The 18,226-nt window shown below is 39.7% G+C and overlaps 1 pseudogene across 1 annotated transcript; it reads left to right on the forward strand.

Annotated features, from left to right (window-relative positions):
* Positions 1–491: 491 nt before the first annotated feature.
* On the forward strand, positions 492–17,439 carry LOC311612730 (large ribosomal subunit protein eL34-like; annotated as a pseudogene). Its single transcript has 2 exons — positions 492–530; positions 16,988–17,439. The product of its transcript is annotated as a large ribosomal subunit protein eL34-like (transcript).
* The last annotated feature ends 787 nt before the right edge of the window (positions 17,440–18,226 follow it).

Consider the following 18,226-nt stretch of genomic DNA (forward strand, 5'->3'; position numbering starts at 1 on the left):
GGGCTCCAAAGGTTTTCAGTTGCTTTTCAAAAAGATACTCACCCAGCCCAGCTGGGGGCCGGCCAGCCTGAGGAGGTTAGTCAGGTGTCACCCAACTTCTTGATGAGTTCCAACTCCTTATCCAGGCAGTGGTTCTCTAGGCAATCACAGGGCTGAGGCTCTGTGCGATAAACCTCCTCCTGGGAAGCTTCAGCACATGTTGGAAGAGAATGCCGCCACTGTCCTGGTTTTGCATCTTTAAGAGATGCTCCGTGCCCCCCAGCTCCTTCTCCTCCAAATCCGGGAAGGAGTGGCCCACACCCTCCAGACCCACAATGTTGGGGTCGAAATGGAAGCCCAGAGAGAGGTAGGTGCAGGAGGCCCGGAGATTCAGGTCCACGTCAGCCTTCACCTCGGTGGAATAGTTCTGATGAATTTGGGAGTTCATGGTTGTTTGGAAATAAGAAGTTAAGGTAAAAGAAATGGATGTTGGTTGGTGTTGGAGGCTAAGGATGGCTGAGGTGGTTCTGAAGGTGGTGACTGGAAAAGAGGTGGGAGGGTGGCCAAAGGTTGGAAGAAGGGGTGTCCCTGGGTCTGTTCCTTCCAAACATGGTTGAAGCCAGAGATAGATCGGGGGACCGCTAAGGGCACTGCCCCTCACTGTAGGTTTAATTTGCATTTTTCTGATGATTAGTGATGTTGAGCATTTTTAAAGTTTTTTTTTTTAAATCTTTATTGTTAAAAAAATAAGAATAAATCTTTATTGTTGAGAGTATTACAGATGTCTCCCTTTATTCATCCCATTACCCCCCTCCACCTGGTTTCTGTCCAACCCTAGTCCTTTACTATCCTACTGTCTGTATCCATAGGTGATGCATATTTGCATATAAGTTCTTTGGTTAATCTCTTTCCCCCCACCCCATTTCCCTCTGAGATTCCTTAGTCTGTTTCATGTTTCCATGCCTCTGGTTCTATTTTATTCATCAGTTTATTTGGTTCGTTAGATTCCTTGTTTATTTATCTTGATTTTAAGATATAATTGATATATATGTCACTTGTGGACATGCAGAGTTGTAATCTGGAATGGTCTGAAGCTGTCCACCAGGTGCACAGCTCTGGGGCCTCCAGGGAGGTGCAAAGTTAGCCACTGCCTAGGGTCACCAGCTAGGAGCTACAGAGCTATCTGCAGATGACTGCTACTTGTAGTGGGCTTACAAGTGCCCAGGCAAGGCCAAGCTGTGAAGCAAGGCAGGCTGGTACTAGTTCCAGGTCTTGGGCCTCTTATTGATAGCTATGGGGCATGCTGATGCCAGCTGCTGCTTGTTTGAAAGATATTAGGAATGTCTGAATCCTGAACCAGGACAGGGCATTCCTATGGAAAAGCCACTGCAAACAGCTTGGGTGGGGAAGGTCTCAGCATAGGAACAATGACCCCTATGAGCACCCCTGTCTTGGAAAAAGCCACCCTTGAGTTCTTGCTCCAATGCCAGAAAATTCAGTTTCTTCTCATATATCCCTGAATCTCCCTCCACCCCAGCTGTTGCCCCAGTGCTGAGCCTGTGGGCTTGAGTCCAAATAAGGCCATACACTGGCCCTTTAAAGAGGAACAGCTGGATTCTCCAGCAGCCTCTGTGTCACTCAGCCATGATTCCCACTGGTTTTTACAGCCTGAAGTTACAGGGACTTCTCTCCCCAGCTCTGGAACCCTGAGCTGTGGCAGCCGATACATGATTTTTCTCTCATCATTGATGTTTCTATCTCTCTCTCCCTCTCCTTTCCTCTCTGGAAGTATATGAACAAGAATTAGGTATTGCTCATATACCTTTTGTGTAGTGCTTTACTGAAGCCTATATAACGAAGTGCAAGTTCTGGATTTATCTTCATTCAACCACATTTAGTGAGCATCTATTACGGTATGTACCTAGCTCTGTGATAAATGCTGAACAGAGAGGGTTTATCAAAACCAGGCCTCAGTACCTTGCATTCAGAAAGGGGAGACAGTTAAGCAAATAAACATATTGTGGTGAGTGTGATTAATACAATCATGGATTTATATCCAAGGTAAAGAGATGGTCTTGGGAGGGTTGGACTCATTCCATCTTGGAAAAGGGAGCTCAAGAAAAAGTTTATGGCTGTCATGTTGTGCAAGATGAAGAACAAAGGCGTATGAAATAGCAGAGTGTTTTCCCTTGCTTTTCCTATTTAATTCTAAGCTGTTTGGTAACATCAAGACAAAACAGAGGGCAGAGAACAGCCAGGATAAAAAGGCTGTAGCCAGAAAATAATGGGATCATGATATCATTATATGAAACTTGGATTTTACCATGGCAGTGAGAGGACTGAAGGATTTAGTAAGGTGGAAAGAAACAAAGAACTTTTTAAAATTTCTTTACTGATTAAGGTATTACATATGTGTCCTTATTTCCCCATTATTCTCACCCCCCTATTCATGCCCCCACCACCCTGTTGTCTGTGTCCATTGGTTAGGCTTATATGCATGCATACAAGTCCTTTGGTTGATCTCTCCCTCTTACCCCCACCATCACCTACCTTCCCTGAGGTTTGATGTTCTGATTGACGTTTCTCTGCTCTGGATATATTTTCGTTCATCAGTTTATGTTCATTATATTCCACAAATGAGTGAGATCATGTGATATTTACCTTTCTCTGTCTGGCTTATTTCACTTAGCATAATGCTCTCCATCTCCATCCATGTTGCTGCAAATGGTAGAGAAATAAATACCTTTGCTTTAAAAAGATCAAATGGGTGGCCTCCTGACATTAAAAAAGTATATTATGTTTATATGACATGTACTACATATGTATACATTTTTGGGTGCATGTGTTTTCATGTGGTTATTTGTATGCATATACATATGCATATACTTCTATTTGGTTGAATGATATGATATTGCCATTTTTATAGGTCAAAATGGTAAAATATCACAATTTCAAGCAGTTTGATCTATAGGGCTGGGGTATTTATACACCTGTAGTTGGTTGAGGGTTACTCCTTGGAGTTGGTCATGTGAGGCAGAGAGAATACCCTTATAAGCTTCAGAGAAAGCCCCTGGTGGATGATATTGGGACACTGGCAGCTGGAAGTCAGCCGGGCTGCATTCAGTGGTGAGGCCCACACGATGTGTGTCACCACACCCTCCTTTACCTCCTACCAACTAAGCAGCCCTGATGCAGTCCCTTAATTTCTTGAGGCTCGTTTTTCTTATGAGCAAAATGGGACAATACCCACTTTACCTGTTTTTTTAGGCTGAATTATGCCCTCCCAAATTAATATGTTGAATTCCTAATCCCAGTACCTCAAAATGTGACTACATAGAGAGATGGGGTCTTTAAAGAGCTAATTAAGTTAAAGTGAGATAATTGGATGGGCCTTGATCTAATAGGAATGGGGGGTGTCCTAATGAGAAGAGAGTAGGACATAGACACACATAACAGAAAGAGCATGTAAGGAAACAGGGAGGAGGCAGCCATCTACAAGACAAGGAGAGCGGCCTCAGATAGAAACCAACCCTGCCCACACCCAGATCTTGGACTTCTAGCCTCCGCAACTGTGAGAAAACAAATGATAGTTGTTTCAATCCCCCGGTTTGTGGTATTTTATTATGATAGCCCTAGAATGTAAGATAACCCGGGGAGGATTAATACATTTCATTGTGCTCTGAACAAACATTATTAATATTTTGTGTTTCTAGTACATAAACACCAAAATAAATAGATAGCCATCTCAAAATTAAATTAAGAATTTTGCTTTTTACCTAGCCCTTCTGATTAACGAGCCCTCATTTCTAATTTCTGTGAACCGAGGACCTTGAACTCCATGGGATAAACCCAGAGAACTGAGAAGTATCATATGCCTGGCCACAGTGTTCCTTGCAGTCAAATACAGCCCACTTATTGCTAATGATATTTCTGCTTCTCCCTCTAAGGAGGATGTCGGCAGGGTCACTTGTGCAGCCTGTAGAGAAAGCTACTGCTGTTTCCATGGTGTCACACTAAGAATTCCGGGCTGGGACTGCAGCAGTGGAGTTTCAGATTTCAGGGGTGGCCTTCTGCTCTGCATCGATGCCTATGCAAAGGGGAATTCAGATTTCTCAGGGTGACTACAGAGGGTCCTGAAGCACACATTCACACCTGGCAGAAAGACTAGGAAGGGGTGTCTTCTCACCTGAAGCTCTCTCCCCTATTAATGTCTGAAATTCCACTACTAACAACACATTCCTTTGTTTGTAGTATTTCTCTCTCTCTGTGTCTCTCTCAATTGAAGTATAATTATATGCACAGATCTTAAGTATAGAATTTGATGATTTTGACACCTATACCCAATAGCCCACTCAAAATAGAATCTGTGTCACCCAGAAAGCTCCCTCCTTCCCTTTTCCATTCATCTTCCTTGACAACCATTGCTTTCATTTCTATACCTATAGATCAATTTTGCCTAGTCTCAATATTTTTCATGAAATCATACAATATGAATTTCATGTGTATGTCTGGCTTCATTCCTTCAACACAGTGTTTTTAATATTCAGTTTACGTTATTGTATGTAACAGTGGTTTGTTTTTTTCTTAATGCTGAGTAATACTCCAGTGCTTAAATGCCACAATTTCTTTATCTGCTTTCCCACTGGTGGACATTGGGGATGTTTCCTTTATTTATTTTGCTATTTTGAGTAAAGCCACTATGAACAGTCTTACACAAGTCCTTATGTGGATGGGTGTTCTCATTTCCCCTGGGAAAATGCCTTGAACAGTTGCTTTACAAAGGAAAATATTCAAATGCACAAAAAACACATATAAAGATGTTCAACATCATTTGTCATAAAAGCGACACAAATTAAAATCACTATGTAATACGGCTCCATTTTATCAGGATGTCTACATTTTGCAAGTGTTCTCTTCAAACAGGCAGATGAATCTAGAAAAAAGTGTTTCTTTAAGTTTTTTAATATTCTCTTTAGGAAAGTTTTGAAACACATCAAAGTAGAAAGAATAGTGTAATAAACTATCATGTACCCATCCCATAGATTCAATTATTATCTGTATTTTGTCACAATTATCTACACTTGGTCATTTTTTCTGTAACAATCAATAGGGAGCTCTACAATTCAATCTTGACCCTAACTACCTGGAGTGAACACAGACGCCCCCACCCATTAAGGGCTCAGTGCCATAAGACTGACCTCACTTCAGATGCCATCCACAAACCAAGTCCCAAGGCTACTTGAACTTCTGCCTGGCCAACTACAAGTTCAGGGGTTCCCAGCCTAGCCCCCATCAGGTTTGGTAATTCACTAGAATTACAGAGAGAACTCAGGAAGCTGCTTTACTTGAAAATGTCCTTATAATAGATATAGCTCTGAGTAGCCATTTTGAAGAGATGTAGAGGATAAATTATGTGGGTGAGGGGTGCAGCTGAGCTTCCGTGCCCTCTGAGGCATGCATCTCCCCAGCCCATGGATATGTTCCCCAACTCCCAAGTGCCTCTGAACCCGATTGTGCAGGGTTTTTATGTAGGGCTTCTATAATATTGTTTAGGGCCTCATTATATAGACACAATTGATTAAATTATTGGCCATTAGTGATTGACCAATAATTTCCAGTCCCTTTTCCCTCCCCAAAAGTTGGGAGTGGGCTGAAAGTTCTAACCCACTAGTCACAAGGTTGGCCCCCATCCGGAAGCCATCTGGGGCACTACCAGGAATCCCTTCATTGGTATAAACGCTGGTGTGGTTGAAAGGAAGTCATGAATAACAAAAGACAGTTGTATACTCAGGGAATCCCAAGAGTTTTAGGAGCTCTGTGCCAGCAATGGGGGACAAAGACCAAATGTATATATATATATATATTTAATTATATCACATACCCCCAAAATGCCTTATTTGTATGGCTAGCAGATTTTACATTTATTTTGCTGTAGTATTTTAAAGAAAATTCTTTACATCACATTATTTTGCCCTTAAGTTAGGACATTTTAGATATAACCAAAATACAATTTCCATGTCTAATGAGCAATAATAACTTAATAATTCTAATACTGTTTCCATACTCAGATTTCCCTAATCATCCCCAAAAATCTTTTTAAAAAAATATTTTATTGATATTTTACAGAGAGGAAGGGAGAGAGATAGAGAGCTAGAAACGTCGATGAGAGAGAAACATCGACCAGCTGCCTCTTGCACACCCCCTACCGGGGATATGCCCGCAACCAAGGTACATGCCCTTGACCGGAATCGAACCCGGAGCCTTTCAGTCCACAGACCGAGGCTCTACCACTGAGCTAAACCGGTTTCGGCCCCAAAAATCTTTATAAGAGGCTTACACATTGCATTGATTGTGATATATCTTTAAGTCTCTTTTATTCTAGAAGAGTCCCTTATCCTACTCTCTTTCTTCTTTTCCATGCTGGTCAGATAGCCAGGAAAACCTACATTACAATAGTTTTTGGATAGTATAGTTTTGCTTGTTTCTACTGCTGTCTTTTCTTTGAAAAAAAAAGTTAGGTTCTGGTTCATGGTCAACATTTTCAAAGTAAGAATACTCCCTAGGTGTTATCACTTATTTTGAAAAGCTTTTCTTTCTTTAATTTATTATTTTTTTTAGTGTCTCCTATGTTTTCAGTTCTTGGTGTTGCAAGGTAAATAACATAAGTCATAGTCTTTGCTGTTCAGGATCTTGCAGGCTCACAGGGGAGAAAGGCAGGTAAACTAATCAATATGAGTATAAGGGCCATGGAGGCTTTGGGTGGGGCTATAAATTCTGAGAGGGGCATCCAGGATGCCAGGAAGTGATCCATGAGCTGGCCCGAAGGGAAAAGTAGGGTTTGCCAGTCAAAGGAGAGTGCAGAAGGGCGGCTGAGCCATGGGCCAGCGTGCCTGCAGGAGGAGATGCATCAATATCCGGGAACAGGTTGTGCAGAGCCTCGTATGCTGGGTGAAGGAATTTGGACTTTATCCTTTGAGCGATGGTAATCCTGGAAGGGTTTGAATCGAGGGAGGTTTTCATCTCTGTGTGTAGTTTTTAGCACCTTTGTGTGACTTTCCAAAAAGTGCCCTCCCAGCCTAGAGTGACTTCACAAGTCCCGCTCTGATTCCTTAGCATGCGGCCCCTATACAAAGGCATGGCATTTGTCAATTTAGAGTACATGCCATGCATACTCTGCCCTTTGCCCCATTAAGTGGCCTTTGTAACCATGGAAACATTCAGGTTCTCAGTCCAGCAGAATATAAAGAACAGAGAAAGACTGTTCTGTGGACTATGCAGAAAATAGTCTCTTCCTTCCCTCACACTGCTCAGTGATGCCAGTCAAGCTGGGGTGTTATCAAAACCCCAATATTTGAGTCTGCCTGCCTGTGGGCAATGGAAAGGAAAATAGTTTAGTATTGAATTGGCCAATCCAGAGTGAGGGGAGTGAGCACACTGAAAGACTCAGCACCCCAATGGCCTGTAGGTTATAGATTCTATAGGACACAAATCAAGAAATACTGTGGGTTCAGGAGCTGTTGGGAGCTGATTGGTTGGATGTAAGGAAAGGGTAATAAGTCATTTCTTCAGGTCTTCAGGACAACTCAGGTCTGTCCCTCTGCCTAGTCTCATAGGAAAGTAGCCAGGGGTTTGCTTCATCTTAGGGATCGGGAACTGAAACCTAACTTAGGTCAATATATTACCTTTAGCCAGCCAGAGGTTGAGACCTGTGACCATTTTTTTTAATTGATTTCAGAGAGGAAGGGAGAGGAAGAGAGAGAGAGAAATATTAGTGATGAGAGAGTATCATTGATTGGGTGCCTCCTGTTTGCCCCACACTGGGGATCACTGGGTTGCCCCACAACCCAGGCATGTGCCCTGACTGGAAATTGAACCATGATCTCCTGGTTCATAGGTCAATGCTCAACTACTGAACCAGGCCAGTGGGGCCATTGGAACCTGTTTTGCTGCATTTGCAAACCAACTTAGTGCTGGCATTATGATCTGTGACTGTCAGGATAACAATTTCATAACTGGGGAGACAGACTGTAGACTGATTCCTCCTCAGGAGCAGTGACCCAGTTTTTTGAGACTAGCACACAGAAGGTGCTTTTATATATATAATTTGTTCCTGTTCATAAGTGGAAGGATCAAGATTTAAACCAGCTTTGTTCTCATTCCACTGTCCAGGCTGATGATCCACATGATGGCTGAAATTTTCTGAGGGTAATATATGTTTCAGTCACTGTTCTCATACTTTATATTTTATTAATTTTTAAAATCATCATTGGAGGATATATTTTATTGATTTGAGAGAGAGAGCAAGCAAAAGAAGCATCAGTTGCCTTCCATACTCACCCCACTGGGATCGAACCAGAAACCTATCAGTGCAGGTAGGGAACAATGCTTCAAAGAAGCCGTTCAGCCAGAGCCCCATTTTCTCTTAATTTCATGGTTTAGCCTTCTATCATTTTCTTTTTATTAATATAAACAGACATGTACATCTATCCATACTCCATTTACTTAAAAATAGCTCACTATTCACATATGCCTTACCTTGCTTTTTTCACATACTTTAATAATAGTAGGCTTTACATAGCTGTTCTTATTCTTCTACAAAGCTGCCTGTGGCTGCATTATGTAAATGTATCAGAATTTATTTGACCAATCTCCTATTGATGGACAGTTGAGTCTTTCCCATGTTTTTACTATTATAATTAATTCTGCAATAAATAACCTTGAAATTATAGTCTTGTCTTTCTTTCCTCCTCTTTTTTTTTGTTTTATTTTGCCAGTGTATCTTCGGAATACATTAATAGAAGTGGGGTTGTTAAATCAAACTTTAAATTCACATATAATTTTGTTAGATATTGCCAGATTTCCTTCTGTAAGAATTGTACCACTTTGCAATTCCATAAGCCATATATGAAAGTGTTCACTTGTTTTTAAAAGCCTGGTCTACAGTTTTTGCCAAACCAATAAGACAGTTTGGATTTACTACTTAATAGATGAGAAATGACATCTCAATCTAAAGCAGACTTTTTTTTTTTTATTATTATGAAGTAAAGTAAGCAAATATTCATGTGATATGGTCATTTAAATTTATACATTTATTTTTCTGTGAGCTATTAATTTATTTGCTAATCCATTATATGTATGTATGTGTGTGTGTGTGTGTGTGTGTGTGTATATATATATATATATATATATATATATATATATATATATATTTATATATTTATATAGTATATATGCTGTTAAATTAAAAACAAACTTCCATTACAGTTGGCATATAGTGTTATATTAGTTTCCTGTGCACAACATATTGATTAGACATTTACATACAGTATAGTGTGACCCCCACCCCAATAATTCAAGTACCCATCTGATACTATACATAATTATTACAATACTAGAGGCCCTCAACCAGGCCTGCACCCTTTCTAATCTGGGACCCCTTGGGGGATGTCTGACTGCTGGTTTAGGTTTGATCCCTGTGGGATCCAGCCTAAACTGGCAGTTGGACATCCATCTCACAATTCAGGACCGCTGGCTCCTAGCTGCTCCCCTGCCTGCCTGCCTGCCTGATTGACGCCTAATTGCCCCCCTGCCAGCCTGATCACCCCCAACTACCCACCCCTGCTGGCTTGATTGCCCCCAACTGCCCTCCCCTGCTGGCCTGATCACCCACAACTGCCCTCCCTTGCTGTGACCTGCCTCCTCTGTGCTGCACTGAGCTGTGGGACCCCAGGCCTCACTGCATGGAGCAGCTGCCAGGCCCCACCTCCACTGTGCACATGGCCATCTTGTGGCAGTTATCTTGTGGCAGCCATCTTGTTGTGGCCATTTTGTGATGACGTTGCACGAGGGCATTGCACAAGGGTGTGATGCCACTTATTATATAGGACTAGAGGCCTGGTACATGAAATTTGTGCGTGGGTATGTGTGTCCCTCAGCCCAGCCTGCACCCCCTCCAATCTAGGACCCATTGAGGATTGTCTGGCTGCCTATTTAGGCCCGATCCTGTCTAAACAGGCAGTAGGACATCCTTCTCAGAATCCAGGACTGGTGGCTCCCAACTGCTCACCTGCCTGCCTGCCTGATTGCCCCTAACTGCTTCTGCCTGCTAGTCTGATCACCCTCTAACCACTCCCCTGCCAGCCTGATTGTGCCCAACTGCCCACCCCTGCTGGCTTGATCACTCACAACTGCCTTCCCTTGCCAGCCTCTTGTGGTGGCCATCTTTGACCACATGGAGGTGGCCATCTTGTGTGTTGGAGTGATGGTTCATTTATATATTCCCTCTTTAATTTATAAGATTGTGGACTATATTCCCCATGCTGCACTTTATATCCCCTTGACTATTTTATAGCTGCCAATTTGTCAATTTTTAAAAAATTAGTTTGCTTTCATTTTAAAATTAAATTTATTGGGTTGCTATTGCTTAATACGATAATATAGGTTTCAGAGTACATTTCTATGATACAAAACCTGTATATTGCACTATGGGTCCACCACCCCAAGTCACATCACCTTCCATCTCCATGTATTAGGCCCCCTTCAACTCCTACCACCCTTTTCCCTCTGGTAACCACCACACTGTCCAATTTGTTGTTCTTAACCTGTTAACCAGGGAGTTCCCTTTTAAATTACACAACCTGTAATGGGTGCGTACTCTTTCACTAGGACATGTCAGTACGTCACGCCTGGAAGATGTAATTTCATATTATTATTATTTTTTATTTATACTTAATTAATATAATTGATATATATATATATTGTTTATTTATATATAAAGCACAAAGGAAAATACAAAATTACAAAAAAATAGAAAAGAATACCAACAAAAAAATGGAAACATCGAATTAAAAAATTATAAATTTTACAAGCAATTATAAAGATTACAAAAAATATATACCGTCCCTCTCAGGGTGCAACATATATTTCCAGGACGTATTCATACGTCCTACCCATTCCCGATATTGTTTTCGTTTGACGTATTTATACGTCTCGTTTGGTTAACAGGTTAATCTCTAAAGTCAGCTTTTTCACCCAGCTCTCCAACCTGTTTCCCATCTAGTAATCGTAGTTTGTTCTCTATATCTATGAGTTTGTTTGTTTTGTTTGTTTATTTTATTTTTTAGATTCTATACATAAGTGAAATCATATGGTATCTGGCTTTCTCTGTCTGGCTTATTTCACTTAGCACAATACTCTCTAGAACCATCCATGTAGTTGCAAATGGCAATATTTCATTCTTTTTAATGGCTGCATGATAATTCTTCTTTATCCGTTCATCTAGCAATGGACACTCAGGTTGCTTCCCTATCTTGGCTATTGTAAGTAATGCTGCAACATATCATATATAAGAACATGGGACTGTATAACCTTTTCAAGTTAGTAACATTAGTATTTTGAATTTTTTCATTTAAATTCCCAGAAGTGGAATCTCTGAGTCATAAGGCAGGTCCATTTTTAATTTTTTGAGGACCCTCCATACTGTTCTCCACGGTGGCTGCACCAATCTGCCTTCCCACCATCAGTGCATGAGGGTTCCTTTTTCTCCACATCCTCACCAACACTTATTATTGATTAATTTATTCTCACAAGTGTGAGGTGATATCTATTGTGGTTTAATTTGCATTTCCTTGATAATTAGTGATATTGAGCTTTTTTTTTCTTCTTCCAGATGTCTATTAACCATCTGTATGTCCTCTTTGGAGAAGTATCTATTCAGATCATTTGCCCATTTTTTAATCAGATGCTTTGCTGTTATTGTTATTCTTTAGTCCAGTTTTTATATAATTATTGGCATCTAAGATATTTTTTGAAGCCCTAAATATGTTTGAGATATTCAGTGACACAATTTGTTTTTTTTTACAAGGTTCTAATATTTTTTCCCAGTTTGACTTTCCCCCCCTTTGCTTACAGTATCTTTCTACAGACAAAAGTTTTTCTTTACTTTTCATAGTTTATTTTTTCTTATAAGTCTTTAGAATTTTGAATAATAGGATTTTTTTTCTAGCCCTAAGTTATAGTGAAATTCATTTGAGATTTTATCTAGGACTTATGTTTTAATTGTTCACACTGAAATCTCTCATCCATTTGGAATTTGTCCTGGTGTATGGTGTAAGAAATAAATACATCCTATCTTTTTTATACGACCATCCAGTTACCCAAATGTTAGTTATCAAAAAGTTGACCTTTTCTCCACTGATTTGAAAAGACACCTTGATCATATATTAAATTTGCAATTGTAATTGTTTCTCTTTGTTTGTTCTTTAGTTTCACTGGGTTGCCTTTCTATTCATGCACCAGTACCATTTTTTATGCTTACAAAGGTTGGCAGGGTGCTTTATTATCTAATGGGCTAGCTTCCCTCCTAGTTACTCTCTCCCAGAGTTTTTCTGGATATTCTTGCTCATAAAATATATTTCCAAATGAATTTTGTAATCCACTTGTCAGGCTTCAGAAAAAAAAAATCTGGTGGTATTTTTATGGGCTTGCATTACATTTATAAGTTAACTTAGGGAAAACTGGCATCTCTCTGATTCTGAATCATTCTCCCCAGAAACATGGTATGACTTTCTTTTGTTTTTCTAATTCAGAGTCTTGCAGGAATTTTCTTTAACATATTAATATCCATTAATGTTATAACATTTGCTAATTAATATTCTGTTTTTATTATATTGATTAATATAAAAATTGCATATGACCTTAACAACAAAGCCAGAGCCCTTTCCACTAAATTCAGGAATAAGAAGAGTGAAGACGATTGCTATGTAACATTTTGTTTAAGTATTAATCATTGCAGATGTTACATAACAATGGATTTCATGAGCATCTTTGTATGGAGATAATGGACATTACTCATTTTATTACTAATTTTAATGAGAAAATACCTCTTGTCTTTGTTATTAATGTTATATATGTAACTTTTATATATGTCAAGGAAGTATCCATCAAATCTTACATTGTAATTTTCTTTTTATATGTCTGTAAAATTCATAAATGGAATTTGGCAAATGCCTTTTCTGCATCTCTGGAAATAATTATATGATTTTTTCTTTTTAGGTCTATTAATATGATAAATTATTCAACTGAAACTTCTAATATTGAACCACTTTTGCTTTCCTAAAAATATGCACATATGGTTTTAATGTATATTTGATAATTCTTGAATATTTTTTACATAAATATTTATTAGGGTGAATAATCTATAGTTTTATTTTTTGGTGAAGTTTCATCAACTTTAGTTTCAATATTATCTTTTCTTTATAAAATGTATTCAGTATTTTTCCTGATTTAAAAAAAAATAATCCTTAAAGTTACAGGAGTTGAAAAATACATATTTATTGAGAAGCACTTTTACCATTCCAATTAACTAAGGCTGCCTAACCATTAAGGAAGGCAAGTAACACCCCAGTTAACTAAGATGATAGCCAACTGAGTCTTTGGCTATCAATGAAGCTGCAGACAGCCAGATGTCAGACTCTCAGAGCTATTTTTCCATTTCAGAAGATTGGGTGGCACTTGGTAAGTGCCCCAAACTATTAGATGTCATGAAAAGATAACCAAAGGAACGTGAGCCTGATGAAAATCATGAATCAGAAATCAAAACCTGTACACACAGTCTGGCAGTGGAATGAAGTATTTGGAAGTGTGACTGTCCTGACAAGTCCTGGGTGTATAGTTATGGCTTTTATAGACTCCCTAATGTTTAACTGACTTTCACTGCCTTTATAATGAAGGAACAAAGAGAAGGAGGGAGGAAAAGAGGGAGGGAGGGAGGGAAGGAGGAAGAGAAAGGAAGGAAGGAAGAAAGGAAGAAAGTAGGAAGGAAGGAAAGAAGGAAAGTAGGAGGGAAGGAAGAAACTAACATGGAGTATTTCTAAGTGTGAAGCTCTATACTAGGCTTTCTTACTTGGTATCATTTAATTCAAACCAAGGACTTAATGGAGGTACTTATTACCTATTCTCGTTGTTTTCAGGTAAAGAATCTGAGACTTAGAGTAGCTAAAAAACTTTTAAAAACCAACTTTCTAATTCATGAGTTTAGAAGGGACAGAAAAAAATGGAAAGGAAACTGGACATTTGGTTACAGAGCCCACTTCTAGCTCTTACATTTCTGTGTTTAACTATAAACTGCAGTTATATAAATATATTCTGTACTTAACCATTTTTCATTTCTGAGATTATTGGATCATACATATTAGTAGAAAAACACTTAGAACAAAAATAAGAAAAAATGAAATAAAAATCTGAAATTGCACCATACAAGAAAATAAGTTCTAAATATATCCTTCCAGAAATTTTCATATAAATATGCATAAAAGTATAAATACACTTTTCTTAGCAAAAGCAGGAACATTCTACACATAGCACTTTGTTAACTTTTGTTTTGTTCACTTAACAATACATGGAAAAGTTTAAAGCTTTTGAGGTTCTGCCTTTAAAAATTTTCCTAATGTAATTTTCCTTCTGGCTCAGATGTGACTGAGTGCACACTTGGGCATCTTTTCTGTGGACCCTGATGGCTGGCCTTGATCCCTCTGCCAGTGCTTCTTAAGAAAGTTGTACATATTTTATAAGTAGGGCCAAAAGGGCTGAGGAAGAATGGCTAAAGCAGTCCCTGTCAAATGCAGGTAGTCAATAAATGTTTGCTAACTGAATTAAAGGATGCGTAATATGTCACAATTAAAAATGTTAAGTGCAATCATTACATCCTTTCAGCGAGTTATGAGGGATGCAAGTTTCTGGGGTAAGGCCACTACTGAGAAACACTTGTAATTATATTATTCGGAACAAGTGGCTTCACTCTGGAGAGTGAGATGGCACAAGAGTTCAATAGTCCTTGTAGGATGAAGTCAATTCCAGTGCCCTGTTTGTGCTTCTCTACATCTTCACATCTTGCCAGCTGACCAGCTAATGGCAGAAAAGCAGGCAAAGGCTATAAACTGGCACGCTCAGAATAGAAAACTATAGAGATGAGCAATTAACATGCACTCCTATTAGAATATGCTTATTATTTGAAATACCTAAATGTGAAATTATTGTACACGTTCGGTATGAATTTTGGTGGGTACTGACAAGTCACCTTCCAAAGGGCAGTACTCGTCACATGCTTTGCCATGAAAACAATGGCCATTTCTCCACATCCATGACAGCTCTGGATCTTTTTGGTTTCATGATTTCATAATAGAAAAAAAAAGTTCTATGTTAATTTTCAGTTTCTTGATTATCCTGGAGGTGAATGTCTTTCCATGTTCTCCATGGACATCTGTGTGGAATGAATTGTTTGTGAAGATCTGGTGTCCATTTTCTCTGGTATTGTGTGCCTTTTCTTGTAGATTTCTAAAATTAAGTGAAAATGAATGTTGTTAATCCTTGATTATTTATCTTGAAAATATTTTCAACAAATGCTTCACTTACCTTTTAATTTGGCTTACTGTGTCTTGCAAACATTTTAGCCTTTTTATTGCCAGATTTGTCTATCTTTTCTTTAATGTCTTCTGGGTCTTATGCTTATCTTTGTAATTTCTTTTCCATGGAGGTTTTTCCCCCCATTGCAATAATATAAGAAATATTAACCCTTAAATATCATCTCATATTTCTTTGCAGTAGCTCTTTACTTTTCCTGAAATTTATTTCTGCATATGGAGTACATTCAGGGTTTCTAGCAAACTGTCCTCTAAATGCTGTAATGTGAAGTGAGAAGAACCCCATGGTTGATTAATTCTATCTGTCATGGGTGTTGGATGGGGGGATGGAAGAATATCTTAATTAATAAGTCCCTTGGTATACGGGCAGACACTAGTGTAAACACTGGGAATATAGAGCTAAGAAACAAACTAGCACTGTTCTTGCATGGAGCTTCCATTTATGTTGTAAAATATGTAAACACAAAGATAAACAAGAAAATGTCAGGTGGCAATGCGTACCATGAATAAATAATAAACTGTGGCAATGTGATGAAAAAAGAGAGCTTCTGTATGCCGAGTGGTTAAGGAAGGCTTCTCTGAAGAGGGGGTGTTTGAGCTGAAAACTGAATGATGAGCAGCAGCTAGGCTTCAAGAGTCTGGAGGGAGAGAACTATACAGAGTCAAAAGCAAGTACAAAGTATCTAAGGGTTGCACGAATGTGACATATTTGAAGTCAGAATGAAGGTGGAAGAGGTCAGCGAGATAAGCAGGATCCATATAATCTTGGCCTCATCAAGCCTGGTTACTAGTTGGGTTTTATTTAAGGTGACCAGACATCCTGCTTTTGGCGGGACAGTCCCGATTTTTAACAATTTGTCCCGCGTCCCGCAGCATTTTAAAAAAGTCCTGATTTTTTTTTTTTTTTAAGATTCTTAGTTTTATTCCAAGTGATGAGGAGATATTGGAACATTTTAAACAAGGGCTTCATGTGGTATGATTTACAATTTACATTGGTATACCTACCATCCCCGAAGCTGCCACTAGAGGGAGGCAGGAGGAGATGGGGCAGTCACACCACAAGCTCCCCAGGTTCCATCCTTCTCCACCAAATTACCTCCCGTTAGGACCTGCATAGAGAGGAAGAAGTGTCCAGAAAAGGCACAGACTGTGGCTGATTAAGGAATGAGGGCAGAAACTTTGTCTAATTAAAAGAAGGTTAGCCTGAAGTGGATATTTAATAGACACATTTCTGAGATTATTTCCAGAAGCAATTGATGAAAAACATGTCCTCTGGACTGATCACATAGCTGCTCTTGCTTGGTCATACAAACCTCACAGGGTGGTGGGGGCTCTGGTGGCTTTGCAAAGAGGTCTGGCTCATAGCCCAGCAAGGTTGGGATTTGTTGGTTTTATCAGTGCTCCCAAAGGCAGTGGAATGAGAGGCTGCTGTGCTTCAGCCACATCCAGAGACTGGCATCTATAAGCCAGGAGAGCCATGCACCAGATTACACCAAGGACCCCATCTGGAGTCAATGTGACTTTGAACTCGCAAGCTCTATTTTTTTGCCCTTACAGGATGGTGATTTCATGCATTCACCGCGGTCCAGGGTTTGACATACTGTCAGAGGCTGTCCTACAATACAGGCTCTAACAAACTAGGCTACCCCGAGCCCCTGGCAATAGAATTGTTTACCTTTATACCAAGAAAGTTGGGAAATTACCAGAATCTGCATGTGGTGTGTGCCCAGGTCAACTTCGAGGACTCTGTGCTGTGAGACCTACACTCCTAATGAGTTTGTCTAAAACGGAAAAACATGTCAGCAGGGCCTACAGTGGATCCACGTGTGTGCAATGTGTCCGTGCCAGGTTCAAACATGCTTTGCTTCTTGAGGAGCAGATAATCATTGTGAAAGTGTTGAAAGCGCTAGCACAGAGTCGGAAAGCTAAAGAAATGTTTTTAGAAAATGAAGCTTTCTTGAGTAATAAAAACAAAAGGCTTAAGATATATAGAACCCCATCTGATAGGCAGGTGTACCTGGTTTGTCTTTCTCCTAATTAAAAACAAAACAAAACACACACACACACACACACAAACTGGAAGTTGCATTTTTGCCAGCCACATGCTTGGTGGGCAGAGCATCACTAAAAAGGAGGTTAGTGAAGAACATGGAGAATGCTCAGGCCCTGATTTTCATAGTTGAGATACTTCCAGGTCAACATGAATTTTTTTTGGGGGGGGGAGGGGCTTTTCTGCTGGAAGTCCTTCCATGGCACAACCTCCAGTGACTCTTTGGGCTGCAGGTGGCACTGAGCATGCTGCTTAAGAGAGCGGGTGTTGCAATGACACAAGTGAGCTCAAATGGTGGCCCAGTCACCCACTAACTCTGATTTTGGGCAAGCAATAGTTTATCTGAGTCTTACATCTCTTTATCCCAAACTGGGTGATTACAGCACCCACTTTCTGAGATTGTTGTAGCACTAAAGGAGGTGGCACATGTAATGCTTGACACAACACCAACTATCAAAGGGGGGCTTTGGTCCTGATACTAATGCCCCTTTATTTATTTTTGAAGTATGTTTTTATTTCAGAGAGGAAGGAAGAGGGGAAAATAGAAACATCAGTGATGAGAGAAAATCATCAATCCTCTGCCTCCTGCATGCGCCCTACTGGGAATCGAGCCCGAAGTCCAGGCATATGCTCTGACTGGGAATCGAACCCATGTCCTTTTCATTCCTGGGTCAAGGCTCAAGCTCTGAGTCACACCCAGCTGGGCTAATGCCCCTTATGAGCAACAGAGTTCTTCATTATATTTGCTCAATTTGTTGGCCTGTTTGTTTGTTTTCAT

The sequence above is a fragment of the Pipistrellus hanaki genome (genome assembly GCF_964339955.1).
Source record: "Pipistrellus hanaki genome assembly, chromosome: 1".
Lineage (NCBI taxonomy): Eukaryota > Metazoa > Chordata > Mammalia > Chiroptera > Vespertilionidae > Pipistrellus > Pipistrellus hanaki.